General features: G+C 37.4%; 1 protein-coding gene across 1 annotated transcript in view; it reads right to left on the reverse strand.

Moving 5' to 3' along the window:
• lepr (leptin receptor) overlaps positions 1 to 17,270 on the reverse strand; it is a 275,136-nt gene that overhangs the window by 195,116 nt on the left and 62,750 nt on the right. The window lies entirely within an intron of this gene.

The raw sequence follows: 17,270 nt of genomic DNA on the forward strand, positions 1-17,270 counted from the left end.
CCCTACACTACTTTCATTTTCTCAATGTTTTAATACTTTTTCTATCACTTATTATGGTGTTGTAAAATATTCTCAGAGGTGGTCAAAATAACAGGTCAAGTACTGTTAAAACAAGCTAACTGCTGCCATCAAAATGACATCTGAAATCTCCACTTGCATAAAAGTTTGCCCATTGCAGAAGAGATGTCTATAGAGAGATGGAAGGTGAAACCTTATTATTCAATCTGATATTAAAAGTCACTTGAAGAAAGGCAAATCAACAAGCTAAGTTAGGAAGTGGACTTATGTATGGAACAAACTCTCAACCTGCCATAGTGGAATGAAGACAAAATATGTGACTTTTATGAATAATGATGTATAAGTACTGTTTAATGTGTAATGTTGTTTATGAATAATGAATAATATTGTGTACCATCTCTGAGACACAGTAGCACTGAGTACTTTTAGTCATTGAATTTCTGAGCAGAAGTCTGTCAAGAAACAGTTTTGGTATTTGCCATATCTATGGCAATATGGTTTTATAATGCCTTACTCTTATTCTATGTTAATCAATGTTGACTTATTTTATTTTCTTATTGTGTCTTTTATTTTTCTATTCTTCATTATGTAAAGCACTTTGAGCTACATTTTTTGTATGAAAATGTGCTATATAAATAAATGTTGTTGTTGTTGCATGTCTGTTACGTGGAGATAACTTAAGATTTTCATCTTCATTATCATCATGATTTCCAATCTGTTTTTCTCATTGTTCTGGTTATTTAAGACATTATTTACTAATAGACTGTACAACTGGGTCTCAGTGTTCAGAATCATTTGCACTGATATCTGCTTCACTTGTCATTAATTATCAATATTAGAGTGCAATTAAGAGAACAAATGCCACAGAAAAAAATGTAATTTAACAGGAAAATAACAAAAAATAATTTAAATATCACACTACTACTCCTTTCTGAATGTGGAATAAGAAAAAAAATGACAACAGACCAGACTTATAAAGTGAATTCAGTTAGAGGTAAAATGATTAATTGTGCACTAATGCTGCAGAGCATGATGCAAGTCTGCTTAGATAGATAGATAGATAGATAGATAGATAGATAGATAGATAGATAGATAGATAGATCACTATATGATAGATATAGATAGATGATGATATATCTATCTATCTATCTATCTATCTATCTATATATCTATCTATCTATCTATCTATCTATCTATCTATCTATCTATCTATCTATCTATCTATCTATCTATCTTTCATGATTAAGTAGAGCCAGTGGACAACAGCTATAAAGGGCTCCAAATGCTATGTGAAAGCGTGAAACTGTCCAAGCAAATAACCTGCCACATGTTTGCTTTTTGCACTGTGTAATGTGCATAATTTACTAATGCTACAAACCTAAATACTGATTCATCTTGTTATTCATTTATACTATATAGACTATATATATATAAAGTGGTAAGAGTTGTCTGTTTGTCACACAAAAACTTACGCAACTCTGGTCATTGAAGCTTGATCTTGGTCTCAATCAACAGCTAAAGCAGTGACACACGCAATGCAATCCGTGATTTGTATTTCCAAGCTTCTTATGGCTAGTGAAAACTCAGCAGCATGCATCGTCTGAGAGTAAATGTGTTAGCATATGTACCACACTACACAGGCCGTGTTTTTTTCTCATTGCAGGCAGTGGTATGGGTACATGGCACATGAGCCATGTCAGATGTAAAGCTGGACTCAGACCATAGGCTGACATGAAAATGCTGGCACATTGATCATGCCACAGGTGGACTTAGACCCCTTCACATGACCAGCAAAAGCACAACAAAGCAGATCGCTCAGACCACTTCAGTTCTTTCTCACTGCAAAGATGGTGCACCTAAAGGACATACATGAAGAGTCCATGCAACTCGGGCTGACACAAAAACAACAGCTGATCAATCATGGCAACATGAAAACAACAGCAAAAAGCATAGCTGCCTGATTATGAAAAGGTCCATCAAATACATTGCACTGGGTTTGCACCTCATGGTTCTTTTGAAAGTGACATTGCACAGGCTACGCTACTGCACCCTCTGCTGAATATCACTTACAAGAACAAAAGCAAAGTCATACACTCCAACAGTGAGATCACATGGGATTCATCCATCCATTCATTATCCAACCCACTATATCCTAACTACAAGTTCACGGGGGTCTGCTGGAGCCAATCCCAGCCAACACAGGGCATAAGGCAGGAACCAATCCCCAGGCAGGGCACGCACACACACACCCACACACCAAGCACGCACTAGGGACAATTTAGAATTGCCAATGCACCTAACCTGCATGTCTTTGGACTGTGGGAGGAAACCGGAGTACCCGGAGGAAACCCACACAGACACGGGGAGAACATGCAAACTACACACAGGGAAGACCCAGGAAGTGAACTATGAGGCAGCAGCACTACCCACTGTGCTGCCCCTCACATGGGATTCTCAATTGATAATCCAAATACAGACATCTGTACCTCATTTGATTAAAACATTACAGGATTCATTATGCCCAAGCTTTTACAAATAGAAGACAACTTCAAGCAGCACAAAAACTACAATCACAGACAGGTTAAAAAAGTTACAAACTTCATCCCCACTGCTTTGACACAACACCAATGTTGGTATAATACACAATACTTTGTACAGTTGACCACTTTTTAAATATTAAAACACTTAATAATTTCAACAGGAAATACAATATGCAGCTATTTGTTAGATGTGTGCACTATCAACAACTCTTTTTCTTTTCTGGCCATGGTAGCCTCTGTTGATAATCCACATGAACATGGTGCCTTCATCATCAGAATAAAAGTCAGGTTTATCATTATACTGCATAACTGCACCACTTCAAAGGCCAATCTTCAGCCTACTCCAAAGTTTACATTGAATATCCTTATGATACCTTTACACAAACACTTTCAAGGGCAGAAAATAAAGACATCTCCCCTCATTTGCTCTGAAATCCACAACACTAGCAATGTTGGAAAACACAAAAAACACTGGCAAATGGTAGACAACATCAAGATGGAAAAATGTACTTCCTAACCTATTTTACACAGCACCGGCAATGTTGTTGTTTTTCCACATTAGATTTTATTGCTACCATGCGCACAACCAACAACATTCTAACATCATCACAAACAGTTCTGGCAGCCTTTTCTAACAGTACATATGCAGTATCAAAAGTCCATGAGAGCCTCTGTCAATAATCCCCCAGGATATAGTGCCTGCATGTTTTTAATTCATAATAAAGTTTGTCATTATATTGGTGTACTTCATTCCTTTCAGTTACCTTTCATTTGACGGCCGGTGGTCCATGTGTTCAACTAGAATTTTCTATTTAATCAGTTTGAGGAGAGCTGAAATAATTCTAATGTATTTAGTACTTTTTGTGCATGATACTCAAGGGTCTATTACTAGCTATTAAAATTTGTTATTCAAGTAGAACACATTTGTACATATTACCACAATATAAGCTATGTGCACTGAAGCACAGATCTTAAACATTTACCCCCTATCTAAACCTGACAGCTGGTTTACTCTCTGTGGGAATGCTTTTTGATATTGTTTATGGTAAACAAGAAATTCTTCCATCTGCTTCACAATGCATTGTCATTTGGTAGAAATGAACTCTTGTTCCTATAGTTCATGGATGCAGAACTTTATGATTTACCATTAGATGACTGTCTGACTTCTATTGGACTAATTTATTTACTCTAACATTCATTCTCACATGGATGATGATGATTTCTTTCTATGACCAAATAGTTGTTGGAAATGTATACTTTCTTAAGGCATCCTGAACTAAAAAAAAAAATGTTTTGCCACTTGTGCCCTACATGTCAACATTAAAGCATCTTCAATCGGTACCTTTTCTTCTTTAGAAAGTCTTTGCAGTGAATATAATTATGTGAATTACTGTAGGTGTATTGGTGAGAGCTGTACACATAAACTGATAATGTTATAAAGAAGATTCTTTCAAAGCTGATTTAAAATTGATGCAAAACATGACATTGTATTGGTATTAAGGCCTAGAGTTTGAACTGCCTTAGAGAAAAATGGACTTCAATAAATGTCTACCAATAAAAAAGGTAAAAGTTAACAATTACTGTTATTCACTAGAAACATCATACTCAATAGCTGTCTTTCTACCATATTCTGAATAAGAGTGGATCAGCATTTGATCGAGAATGTAATTTAGTCACACTTCTTTCCTCTTCATCATGGCTTTGCTGTTTTTTTTCTTTACTCTATTTTTTATCACGCATGCACATGACACTATACTACATAATACTAAATGTTGATTGGTATTACTTAGAAACAATATGCAGGTGGAAAATAGGATTGGTTCTATCAAAAATACAAGACTTTGCTAAAAATGTAGTGTAATCAGTTCATTTTAGAGTTATCATCACTGTTAAAGAAAACAATGAAATTCTTATTTGCATGCTTGATCAACAAGTAATGAAAAGTATATTCTTCAAGTTGATGTTTTGCATGTATTCAAAGAGAATTATGAGCATACTGTATATTAAAATAAGCATTATATCTTAGTGCACATTAGTATAGAAAGGGTTAAATCACAAAAAGGCCTGTGCCTGTATATTTTTTATTTTTCTTAGCAAGCTGGAAACCACCAATATTTCATAAGTCAAGATGGGTATGCAGAGAGGGGCTGAAAGGCAACCCCTCCCCCCTTTCTACATGGTGAATGTGAGCTGAGGACTGGAAATAATGGTGATAGAAACTGGACAGGTGCAAGGTGGGGAGAGGGCCTGTCAACTGTGCATGATGGATAGAACAGAGTACTACATTCATTAGGCTGAGAAATATTGGTGGAACTAATTACAGGCAAGATCAAGGCAACAGGAAATTGGGAGTCAGATAGGGGTGACAAATGAGCTGAGTGAGGTAAACTCTTGATAACAACTGTAATAAATGTAAGATGGCCCCATTGCCGGGTACTCATTTCACTGAATTGAGGTGGTTCTGTACTATTGGCAATAAAAGAATACCAGATTGCCGACACATCCTGAGGTCTCCGAGTGCCTTGTTTGAGCAGCTTGTTTGTGCCACAATACAAAAGCAGCACACTGCCATATTCTGGTGGACCAAATCTTGACCTGTATATGATGTAAAATATAACATCACAAAGTAAAATATGTAGTGTTGATCGAAAGATACGAGTGTCCCTTTGTATATAGTTTTGTAAAACTGACTCTAAAATTTGTTTCATCTGTGATTTTGCAATCGTTAAACTCATCAAAAAGATGTTTTTAGGTTTTAAAGGTTTTTTGCTCTGTCCTATCACATAATTCCTCCATCTAGGGGTCCATATTTTGCAAGGTCCAAACTTGTACACTTCCAGCGCTGAGATGACAGGCCAAATTAGCAAGGAAGCATTCTCATATAATGAAACCCAAAGGAGTAACAACTAATACAATAATGAATGTTAAGCAAGTTTCTATTACCATAAGTTAATATATTATAACCCTCAAAAAGTTAATGACGGGTTCAGGATATAATTAATCATAGTTACTTGACTGAGTAATTGAAACATGAACTTGCAAGACATGATCTGGGGACTCTATTAATATCTTATACTCTTTTATCATTATTCTTCCCTTGCCATTTTCAGCTTAAATTTACATGTATAGCATCTGCTTTGGTTGATTCTGGTGCTTTTATTCCTCCTGGACTCTTAGATCAGTTAAAATATATAATCAATCAAATTAAAAATCAAGATTTTCTCTATTCACAATGGACCTAAATTAATTTGTAACAATTTCCATTTCCTTGCAAGCAGGAATACTTCAACATGCACAGATACCACGTTTTTGTTTTGTCCCACACTGCAAATGGTTTTAGAATATCTTTGACTATTGTCATAATCCCATAATTAATAGGGGATCTAAAGAATTAGTCATATGGACTCTTCAGTGTTTTGATCAGTATTTAAAACAAACTTAATACCATTGCTTACCTGCAACAATTTATAGAAGCCTTACTAAATCAGTATCAAAATCTAGTATTTCTAGATATTTGGAACAAATGTTGAACCATTCATTACTACCTCACTGACTATATGAGTGTTTAATAGATCACCTTCCATGTGCCCCATAACCAAACTTCAAAGTTTTTGTCTTGCCCAGAATCAAATGCCATTGAGGAATGAATATATAGTATACAGAACATTTTGGTTAAAGGGTTCAAGCTGGTACATAATAGTTACTCAAGAATCTATTAGTTTTTTTATAACTAATTACTTACTACTCTCTATTAAATGTTGCAGAAGTAAAGCTGTTGTTATCTCTGACCATGCTCCTTATGTATTTGAGCTTAAATATTATGTCTGTTATGATTTCTAGTAATTTCATTAGATTTTTCTTCCAAAATGGTGGCAAGAGTAATTACTACATTTTTGAGGTGATTAAAGATTTTTGCACTTTCATTACAATGTTTTTTTTGATTATTTTCACATTCTGCCAAAATCACCACTTTTCCCAGTTGGTTGACACTGTTCAGAGTAGTTTTGTGTACATTTGCTGTGCATCACTATAAGCCATGTCAAAGTTCATCACTGGAATGACATCTAGGGTCACTGAATATAGTGTTCGCTCCCGTGGTTATGGTGAACCAGGTAAGGGGACCATGGCAGTATGTGTTGGTTTTTAAAATAAAAACAGTGCAACTCAGGATTTGATGGGTTTGGGTGTGTGTGGCAGCGGCCCTTGGGGTATTGATGAAGAAACTGGCTGATCGAGCATTCATGTGCAGACACTATAAGTTTAGTCAGTTTCCTCATTAACACTGACAAGGTTTCTGCACCTCCGACATTATAAAGGATCCTGGGTATATAAGGAAAGAAAAACACATTAAAAAGAAGTGGTGAAACAGAGAAGGAAAATCAAGGAAGTAAGGAGAAATGAAAAGAGAAGACAGAATCAGCTAGGAGCTAGTGTTTGGAGAAGGCAGCGAAGTGGTATAGGAAACTGAGCGATAGGTGTTGCTCAGGTGGATCTGATTGCTTCTACAGGAGTGATAGTGCGGCTTTTAAGGATCCTGGTGATGCCAAGGTGTAGGGAAGACGGAGTTGGGTTCAGCACGTCTTAGTAGACACGGAGGGATGATGACTGGCACAGGAGTCAAAAATTAGATGTTAGGGACCAGGCGGATACTTAGATGTAGGAAGAGGGTCTGGCTCAGCAGAACACCACGGGAAGGTGACAAGCATGGAAGCTGAGAAGGACTTCTTTTGCCAGGGTCTATTGGGTGAGCAGGTCAACTCGAAAGTGAGAGATAGAGCACTGGAATAAGAAATTTAAAGATAATTCTGGTTGTGTTTTATCCTTGGAGTTAAAAAATATTTATTAACTTATCTTTTGCATTTTAACTTCCTCATAGATCACTGCTTTTTTATTGTGGATTATTTATTTTATTTACTGCACTGTTTATTGGACACTGTCTGTTCTGAGCAAAAGCACTAAGTACCTTTGCACCACCTTTGCTTGTTTGAGTCCTCATTGCACTAGTTCATCTACACACATAACTATGAGTGACCAGGGTGAAAGGAGCTTATGCCAGCTGTGAGCAACCCGGGTATCACATCACTTCCTCATCCAAGTTTGCAGTGATCAAAAAACAAAACAATTTTTTAGTTTGTGTTTTTCTTAAGATCCTATTTTTTACAATTCTCCTGTTTCCCTTGACTGTGATTTTGGCTCATGTTTATACTTTGTCACTAGGTTTCTTTGATTGCTTAGTACTGAGTTAATTATTTTGATCTTTCATTTAACTGCTGGCCTTTTTACTGCCACAAAGCTCAACAATGTCACATAAATCCAATTCACAACATGTGACTTAATCCATTAATGATAGTTGATGAGTAAGTTATAAAATTAATCTCTACTCCGATTGATATTTTCTTAGATACCAATGCCTCTCTAGAGACCCCTGTGGGAATACTGGGGAAACACTTAAGGCAGTTGTAAAAGGACACATTGTCTCATATTTTTCACTTAGAAGTGCAGACAAGAAGAAAATTAGAACTGAATACTAGGGATGCTCCAGTCAGGTTTTTTTAAGGCCGATATCAGTCACCACTTACATTTTACTTGATCAGCTGATTCAGATACTGATTCCAATTTTTTTCTTTATCTCTTTAAAAAACATTTTACACTAATCGGGCAGTGTGAACCACTAGCCGCACCAAACACCTGAACACACCAGACACGGACACGTGTTGCACAGCGCACATTTATTTCAGTGGTGAAGTGCTTTTCCCTCACTTCCAACAGCAGCACAGGTCAATCAAGCACCAAAAACATAGTCCTTTCTTTTCTTCTCCCTCTGTCTTTCTGCCTCCACTCCTCCACTCCACTCAGCCGTTCCCCCTGCACTCCCTGGCGGAGTTGATGGGACCCAGCAGTGTTGAACTTCTATACTCCAAACCCATGGCACCATAGCAAGCTAGGGGATCTGCCCTCTGTCGTCCTGGGAGATTTATTGACTCGTGCAAGCTCCTTCTCCTGGCCCTTCCCTTAAGAGGGCATCCCAGCCTGGTAGGAATCTCGGCTGTCCATCACTCCAGTCAAATAGAAATTGTATGTCCAATAATAAAGTGTATTTTTATAATTAAACTATAGACCACAGATGTTAACTGTAGGCTTATTGTTCAGTGACCATAAAATACTAAACTAAATAAAATTTCCTTAAAATACATACTTTAATAAGTTATGTACAAAAATATTTATCCATAATTCATATGACATAAAAGAAAATACAGTCATGGCCAAAAGTTTTGACAATGACACAAGTATTGGTTTTCACAAAGTCTGCTGTTTCAGTATTTTTACATTTTTTGTCAGATGTTTCTATGGTATACTGAAGTATAATTACAAGCATTTCATAAGTTTCATAAGTTTATTGACAAGTACATTAAGTTTATGCAAAGATTTAGTGTTAGTGCTTCTTTCTTTTTCAAGACCTCTGCAATCCGCTCCTTGGCATGCTGTCAATCAACTTCTGTGCCAAATCCTGACTGATGGCAGCCCATTTTTGCATAATCAATGCTTGGAGTTTGTCAGAATTTGCGGGTTTTGGTTTGCTCACTTGAGGATTGACCACAAGTTCTCAATGGGATTAAGGTCTGGTTAGTTTTCTGGCTATAGACCCAACTGTTTTGTTCCCTGAGCCACTTAGTTATCACTTTTGCCTTTTGGCACGGTGCTTCCTTATGCTGGAAAAGGCATTGTTGCTCACCAAACTGTTCTTAGATGGTTGGGAGAAGTTGATCTCGGAGGATGTTTTGGTCCTACTCTTTATTCATGGTTGTGTTCTTAGGCAAAGTTGTGAGTGAGCCCACTGCCTTGGCTGACATGAATGGTCTCAGGATGCTTTACTGTTGCCATGACACTGGACTGATGATAGCTCTCACCTTTTCTTTTCCGGACAATCTTTTTTCTGGATGCCCCAAACAATCGGAAAGGGGATTCATTAGAGAAAATGACTTTACCCCAGCAGTCCAATCCCTGTACCTTTTGCAGAATATCAGTCTGTTCCTGATGTTTTTCTTTAAGAGATGTGGCTTGTTTGCTGCTGTTCTTGACCCCAGGCCATCCTCCAAAAGTCTTCACCTCACTGTGCCTGTAGATGCACTCACACCTGTCTGCTGCCATTCCTGAGCAAACTCTACACTGGTGGTGCCCTGATCCCACAGATGAATCAACTTTAGGAGATGGTTCTGGCACTTGCTGGACTTTCGTGGGTGCCCTGAAGCCATCTTCACAACAATTGAACCTCTCTATTCTAACTCAATCAGCATGACAGGGTGATCTCCAGCCTTGTCCTCGTCAACACTCTATCCTGTGTCAACGAGGGGATCAATGAAATGATGTCTGTAGGTCCTTGTGTGGCAGGACTGAAATGAAGTGAAAATGGGTTTTTTTGGGATTAAGTTAATTTGCAAAGGCACTTTGCAATTAATTGCAATTCATCTAATCATTCTTCATAACATTCTGGAGTATATGCAAATTGCCACCATAAACACTGAGACAGCAAACTTTGTGAAAATTAATATTTGTTTCATTCTCAAAAGTTTTCTAAAACATTTCTCATAATTATAAGCTGTAATATTGTTGTTTTTTTCTGTAATGAAGCTATCTGAAACAAGTCTTAATTAAAAACAGTTTTCATCTCTCTTCCACACTCCCTGTTACTCTGTACTGTTGATCCAAAGTATTTAAATTTATCCACTTTCACCAGCTCTGCTCCCTGCATATTCACCATTCCTCTGGCCTCCCTCTCATTCACACACATGTATTCTGTCTTGGTCCTACTGACCTTCATTCCTCTCTTCTTTAGAGCATATCTCCCCCACTTCACAGTCTTGTCAATCTGCTCCCTATGATGCAAACATCAGAGTTCACGGGGACTCCTGTCTAATCTCCCCTGTCAACTTGTCCATCACCATTGCAAATAAGAAATAGCTCAGAGCCAATCCCTGATATAATCCCACCTTCACCGTATACACATCCGTCACTCCTTCCGGAGACCTTGCCACTGTCACACTTCCTTCGTACATACTGTATCCTGTATCATATTTACATACTTCTCTGCTACTCCAGACTTCCTCATACAATTCCTCTCTAGGCACCCTGTCATATGCTTTTTCTAGGTCCACAAAGACTCAATTAAACTCCTTGTGGCCTTCTCTAAACTTCTCCATCAACACCCTCAGAGCAGACATTGCTTCTGCAGTGCTCTTTCCTGGCACAAGACCATACTGCTGCTCACTAATCATCACCTCCATTTTTAACCTAGCTTCCACTACTCTTTCTCATAACTTCATGCTGTAGCTGATCAATTTTGTCCCTCTGTAGTTTTTATAGTTCTACACATAACCCTTATTCTTAAAAATCGGTATCAGTACACTTCTTCATTCCTCAGGCATCATCTTACTTTCCAAGATGCCATTAAATAGTCTGGTTTAAAAACTCCACTGCCATCTCTCCAAAACACCTCCATGCTTCCACAGGTATATCTATCATCCATTCTTCATCCTCTTGATAGTCCTTACTTACTTCTTGCTAATCTGTTGTACTTCCTGGTTCACTATCTCCACATCATTCAACCTTCTTTCTCTCTCATTCTCTTCAGTCATCAGCCTCTCAAAGTACTCTTTTCAACTGCTCAACACACTCTCCTTGTGAGGACGTTTTCATCATTATTCTTTGTCACCCTAACCTGCTGCTCATCTTTCCCAACTTAGTCCTTCTGTCTAACTAATCCGTACAGGTCCTTTTTTCCCTCCTTAGCGTCCAACCTCTCATACAACTCCTCATTATACACCTTGGGCCTCATGTATAACGCTGTGTTTAGAATTTACACTAAAACATGAAGTACGGACAAAACTTGAAATGTGTGTACACACAAAATTACAAATGCATACAACTGTGTGTAAGCCAAGTTCCACAAAATTCCCTGAAATAAATCTCAATGAACTTAAAATGTAACACACATACACATGCCTACAAGTCCACCTAGACTCTTCCCAGAATTTTGCATATTTGAATATGCAAATCAATATAAATAGCCCCTTCTGTTCAGTGTTTGTGCAAAAGCACAATGAAAAAAGAAGAATTTCAGCAAATGTGAAGTGGAGGCAAGGAAAAATGTACTATTTGTTGGCATACAATCAACTGAATTAAATTTGTAAACGATATGCAATTCATTTTGATGTATTTCATAAATCCCGCGGCATTGTTGCAAATCTAAAAAAAGGGACACCACAAAGAAACAGTACTACTTCTTTGACGCTGGGTGCCACCAGTTTGCAAAACCAAGCAGAAACTTGCGTACACATAGGGTGAGGGTGCGTGGCTTTACACCAAGTTTAGTTTTATACATCTTGAAGTGAGCGTGGAAACAGGCATATGCACCGTTTATACATTAAGCCCCTTATCTTTAGCCACCTCTCTCTTCACTTTACACCTTATTTCTTTGTACTCCTGCCTACTTTCTTCATCTCTCTGACTATCCCACTATCTTCACCAACCTCTTACTTTGTATACATTCCACCACCAGGTTTCTTTGGTTTCCCTCCTCTGTCCAAATGTCACACCAAGCACTCTTCTAGCTGTTTCCCTTACTACTTCTGCTGTAGTTATCCAGCTATCCGGTAACTCTATACTGCCACCCAGCGTCTATCTTACCTCCTCCCTGAACTTCACCTTACAGACTTACTTTTTCAACTTCCACCATTTGATCCTTGGCTCTTCCTTCACTTTCGTCTTCTTCTTAATTTCCAGTGTCATCCTACAGACCACTATCCTATGCAGCCTAGCTACGCTTTCCCCTGCTACCACTTTGCAGTCTCCAATCTCCTTTAGATTGACCATCCTGTATAAGATATAATCCACCTGTGTGCATCTTCCTCCACTCTTGTACGTCACCTTGTGTTCCTCCCTCACCACAGTCTTTTTTGCAAAATCCACTACCATCTGATCTTCTTTCCTCTCCTTGACACCATACCTACCTATCACCTCCTCATCTCCTCTCTTCCCTTCACCAACATTTCCATTGAAATCCACTCCAATGACCACTCTTTCTCCAGAATTTCATCCAACTCACTCCTTTCTTGCCCATCATAACCCAACTTGTGGGCCACAGGTATTAATGGCATTCATCATCACACCTTCATGTTTCCAGTTTCATAATCAACACTCTGTCTGACATTCTTTTCATCTCCAAAACACTCTTGACATACTGTTCTTTCAGGATAACCCCTACCCTATTTCTCCTCCCATCCACAACATGTTAGAACAATTTGAATCTGCCTCTGATACACCTGACCCTACTCCCCTTACATCTAGTCTCTTGCATGCACAATATATCAACTTTCCTTCTCTCCATCATATTGGCTAACTCTCTCCCTTTACCAGTCATACTGCCAGCATTCAAAGTTCCTACCCTCAGTTCCACTGTCCTGTCCTTCCTCCTCTCCTTCTGTGTCTGGACACGTCTTCTCCCTCTTCTTTTCCTTCCACTAATTAGCCTTTACGTTAAAGAAAGTGAAGTAATAAACTATTAAAAAAAAAAATGAATCGGAGCAGTTGCTCATAATATTAACAAATAATAAACACATTATAAATCTTTAAAAAAATACTTTTACTAAGCAGCAATTTCAAATTTGTCTTTATCTTTCTTTTTCAAATTAAAAGTGTAAGCTGCTACATTTTGAACAAGTTCGCTTTCCAAACTCGGGGGTGTCCGTTTTAATTTTAAGGACAAAATAAAAGTCTGAATTCCTTAAAGCAGCTTTTCTTGCCGTTTATCTAATTTCACAGCACAACATTTTTACACTGCACCCAGGAAATTCTGTCTATAAAGATTATGAACAAAATTAGTGACAAGTCTGAGTTATTGCCGGCAGTGCATGCCAAGTTTTTGCTCTGGTTGTATAGTGGCCAAATAGCCCACAACAGGAACCCCATACTCAAGAAGCATTCTACACAGGACACTCAGAGGGATGCGGTTGTATGTCTTTTGCATATCAAGAAAACATATGTGGACTAGTTTGTCATACTTACATGGACCCCCCAGGTAAAAAGCTTAGAAATACAAGTAAAGGAATTATTAGCTTTAGATCAGATTGAAGTTTAATAAAAAGACAGAAGAATGTATAATATTGAGACCAATGCAACGCTGGTCATAATTCCATTTTTGGATTCATGGAAATGTCTTTTTTTTAAGAATCTGCCTCAAAATGATCCCAGCTAAGTAAGTACTTTAAGGTCAGTGATACAGGAGTAAATAGCAAGTATTTGTTACAACACAGTATTGGGAGAACTCTTCCAGATGTTATTTAATAAGACAACATGCACCCTGGACAAGGATACAGCAGACTAGAGAGCCAGAGTTATTGGGGTTATTTGTAGAAGCAGGTGTGAGGTGTAGACTCTCTATGGAAGTTCATTCTAGACTTAGATTTGCCCAGCTAATTTGAATACTTTCTTTAACATTATGTTTAAATTTGACAATTTGAGGATGGTAGTTCTTGATAAACTACCTCTAACTCTGGAAGGAATTAAGTCATAATTGTAGAACACTCAGTCATTAGAGGTATAGACTCATTGAGAAGTCAATATGGGTTTAGACTGAGGAGACTCTATTTCAGTAATGTGCTGTTTTTTGCAATCAAACAGTGATAGCTTTTTATTGAAAAGCAGCACATGAAAGGTTAATTGCATTTACTTTCAAAGGCCTTTTGATAAATGTGCAGTGGCCCTGGACACAGTGTGCAAATAGATGTAGAAATGGCTTTTACTCAGCATAAAGTGCATTATGAGATAATTATCTTTTTTTTGAGTTCGTTCTACTCATTGTCATTTGCATAAATGATTAGAAAAAAATTATGCTAATAACATTAAAATAGGTGGATTAGCAGATTTCCTAGAGTCAGTAAAATTTTTACAGATTTTACCGGAGATACAGTATGTGGCAGATGAAATATAGTGTAAGTAAATGTACATATCAGAGGCAAAAAAATAATTGTAATTACACAATAAGATGTCTAGAGTTACATAGAATGTCTTATTAGGAAGACCTGGGTGTTCTAGGAGACTTGTTGCTGTCCACAATTAATGTACCGCACTGATTAAAATCCTAATTTTGTGAATTAAAAGTCAGGAGAAATTTAAACTGTGTACACTGTACTTGAGAGGGCACATCAGGGACACTGTTTACAATTTTTGTCTTCATTTTAAAATAAGGGATAACTGCTAGTGGAGGTTCATGGAAGAATTAATATACAGTACTAATTATAGGATTGACTAAAGGAACTGAATCATTTTAAAGTAAGCAAGCAGAAATGAAAAGATTAAATGAGCAAATAGTTTAAAATTACAAAAGGTTATTATAGGTTCCATGTTACTTATTGCTTTACAATGAGCTCTTCAGCTTTGACACACACAGGACACAGATATAAGCTGGTTAAAAGTAAAATTCACACAAATGTTTGGAAATATTCTTTCACACAGATAATAATGAAGTGAGGGTTGCACCTTGGGGATTTTCAGCTAATATAATAAACAATGTCTGGTGTTACCTCCTCTATGTGCCATCAAATTTCATTCAAGATTCTTTACATGTGTAGCACCTTGCTAGTGGAATGAGCTGCCACCTACAGTACATCTTTTTTTTAATTTTATTGATTTTATTGTAATCATTCCATACAAATAGATCAATTTTTACAAAAAATAGGATTGAAAACAATTCAACCCCCACCCCTTACCTACAGTACATCTGAACCGCCGACTCCTTCACAGTGTTCAAGTGTTAGAAAATTGTTTTGTTTTGTGAATATTTGTAATTAACTGAAAACTATTTTGTTCTGTGAATATTTATACTTAATAATGGTTTGAGGTTCTTTATACCTAAGAAAGAAAGAAAGAATCTTGTGTTTTACATTTTGGTTTAGATCTCTTTACTTGTGATTGTCAATATTGTAATATTGTCCTGTAAAAAAAAGACCCCAGATTGAAGTTTACTTAATTATGCTGACTTCTTTTATTAATCAATTTGGATAAAAGTATCTATAACTAAATAAATAGCAACAGCAACATTTATTTATATAGCACGATTTCATATAAATGATGTAGCTCAAAGTGCTTTGCAAGATGAACAAAGAAAAATAAAATTAGGCAATACTAATTAATAAAGAATAAAGTAAGGTCTGATGGCCAGGTAGGAAAGAAAAAAAAAAAACAAACTCTAGAGGAATGGAGAAAAAAAAAGTAAATCTGCAGGGGTTCTGATGCCACGAGACCACCCAGCCCCCAGTGGCCATTCTGCCTAACATAAATGATCTCAATCAATCCTCATAGTAATATAATTCAACTGAGAACTCTAAACATTTGTTCAGCATATGGATTCAACACTATTCAATGCTCAGATATCCTGTAAAATTTAAATATAGCTATTTTCATATTAAGGATCATACTCTGAAAAATCAGGGTGTTTATACAGTAGCAATATATCACAGAAAGTACAGTATACTGTACATTTTATCTTTAAATATTTGTTGTCTTGTTTATTATGTTAATAAGGGAGCTGGAAACTATCCTCATAACTCCATCTGGATTAGCTCAATGCCATATTAAATGGCTTGTTCCATGTTTATGGTATAATAGGCAAGTGTCATATCCTTAAACTAGTATCATTCTGTGTACATGATAATGATTGACCATGATTGACATGATACTCTTGGGGTCACCATGTACAGTTAACTTGGGTATGGTTTTTCACTAAATTAACAAGCTAATTAAAAAGGCAAGCTCAGTTGTTGGATACAATCTGGACCCCCTGGAGGTAGTAGCAAAAAAGAGAAATAAAAGAAAACTGAGTGTCATTATGAACAATGCTGTACATTCTCTTTCTGACACACTATCACTAAGGATTTTCAGCAAATGAATCATTCAGAAGAAGTGTGTCAATGAACACTACTGGGGGTCATTTATACTAACAGCAACACACCTGCATAATTCCTCACTGTGACTGTGACAGCCAAGTTAGAAGTTTTCTTTCTTTTTAGTTTTTCTTTCTTTTGAGTCCTTCTGGTGTGTTTTCAGACCATAGTGTGTGTGTATATTTATGTACTGTATGTATGTATTTATTGTAACAAGACGCTATATAAGCGCCTGACCCGACACAGATTGGACACGGGAGGCACATATAAAAATAAAAGACTTTTTATTTCTCTTCACCTGTGGGGCATGTCTTCCCCATAATCCCCACAGGCACAACACAGTCCCAAACAACACACAACCGTAAATCGAAAACACTCCTCATCAGATCGACTCTCTTCTACCACCACTCCTCCACAAGCTTTGTCCTCCTCCTCCTCCCGACTCTGGCTGTTGAGTGGTGGTTGCTGACTCTTTTTATGGCCCGCCCAGAAGTGCTCCAGGTGCTTGATCACTTGCTTCCGGTTGCAATCCCGGGTGGGGCTGAAGGTTTGTCCCATTGGGCTCAGGAGCCCATGCAGCACCCCCTGGCGGTCACAATTGGGGACAAATAAATATCTATCTATCTATCTATCTATCTATCTATCTATCTATCTATCTATCTATCTGTCTATCTATCTGTCTGTCTGTCTGTCTGTCTGTCTGTCTGTCTGTCTGTCTATCTATGCTCATTCTCCATTACACTTCTGTCCTTACTGCTACTCACTAGGAGTTTTC

The sequence above is a fragment of the Polypterus senegalus genome, chromosome 14 (genome assembly GCF_016835505.1).
Source record: "Polypterus senegalus isolate Bchr_013 chromosome 14, ASM1683550v1, whole genome shotgun sequence".
NCBI lineage: Eukaryota > Metazoa > Chordata > Cladistia > Polypteriformes > Polypteridae > Polypterus > Polypterus senegalus.